The following is a 1,326-nucleotide window of genomic DNA, read 5'->3' as shown; positions in this document are numbered from 1 at the left end:
TTCTGTCTGGTTGACCTATCCATTGCTGTAAGCGGAGTATTAAAGTCCCCTGCTATTAGCACATTCTTATCTATAAGCTTGTTTCTGTTTGTGATTAATTGTTTTAGATATTTAGGTGCTCCCATATTTGGTGCGTAGACATTTATGATTGTTAGTTCTTCCTGATGGATGGACCCTGTAATTATTATGTAGTGCCCTTCTTCATCTCTTGTGATTGTCTTTAATTTAAAGTCCAGTTTGTCTGATATAAGTATCGCTACTCCGGCTTTCTTTTGATTTCGACTCTTAGCCTTTAAAGTGAAAGCTACCAGTTGTTTTACCAGACACAAGAGTTATTCAGTAAAAAAAAGAGAAATGCAGTCTAGGACAAACAGCTTCAGAGCTCCCTATCACTCAATCACTGTGGTGATGTCTCTTGTATTAAATCATACAAGTCAGACTAAGGCAAGGGAGGGGAAGAGCTGTGTAGGTCCAAGTTCCTTTTGTGACCCACTTCTTCTGAAATAATTACAAGCTTCCAGAAGAGTCTGTTCAAAGAACTATGTTCCTGGCCCATCTCAGAGTAAATGCTGATCTGGTATTTTATAATCTCCTGTAATTCCTAAGAAGACATTCTCCATCAAAGTCAGGGCAGGGACACTGCCATGTATCCATCAGAGCCCTCAGTTCCCCCAACTGTACCCACAAATGTCCTTTATAAGACCAGAACCCAATCAACACGCTGATTTTCCATGTTACCCCTCTTTAATCTCTGTCTTCAGTCTGGAACACTTGCTTAGTGTGTCTCTGAGTTTTGTTGAAAAACAAAATTTCTGCAAGTCAAGTTGAAGATCTCATTGGCTTTATTAAGCAATTAATGAATCTGTAGCATCCCACCTGACAGGCAGACAGATGTTCCCAAGAGGTGTACAAGATGCAGGGTTTTACAGGGAGGAGGGTTGGGCAGGAAGTGCTTAGAAGGAAAAGTAATGATTGTTTCAGGTCAGGACCCTTTCTCTGGGGGTAGGACCTGCAGGGTTTCTATCCTGCAGATGACTCACTAGTGCCTATCAGGAAATTTCACCCAGACTGTTAAAAAAAATCACCTTCCTGGGATAGGTTGAAAACATCATTAGTCTTGGTTTGCTCTGAGGTGGGGTTAGTGGGTAAGTGATTCCAATCTGGGCTCTATCTATCTATCTATCTATCTACCTATTTATAGTTTATTGTCAAGTTGGTTCCCATATAACACCCAGTGCTCATCCCCACAAGTGCCCTCCTCCATGCCCATCACCCCCCCACCCCTATTAGCCCTCAGCTTGTTCTCAGCATTCAAGAGTCTCTCAT

This window comes from Hyaena hyaena, unplaced genomic scaffold, assembly GCF_003009895.1.
Source record: "Hyaena hyaena isolate Hyena2069 unplaced genomic scaffold, ASM300989v1 scaffold_1438, whole genome shotgun sequence".
In the NCBI taxonomy this organism is placed as follows: domain Eukaryota; kingdom Metazoa; phylum Chordata; class Mammalia; order Carnivora; family Hyaenidae; genus Hyaena; species Hyaena hyaena.
Note: the sequence above shows the minus strand (reverse complement) of the source record.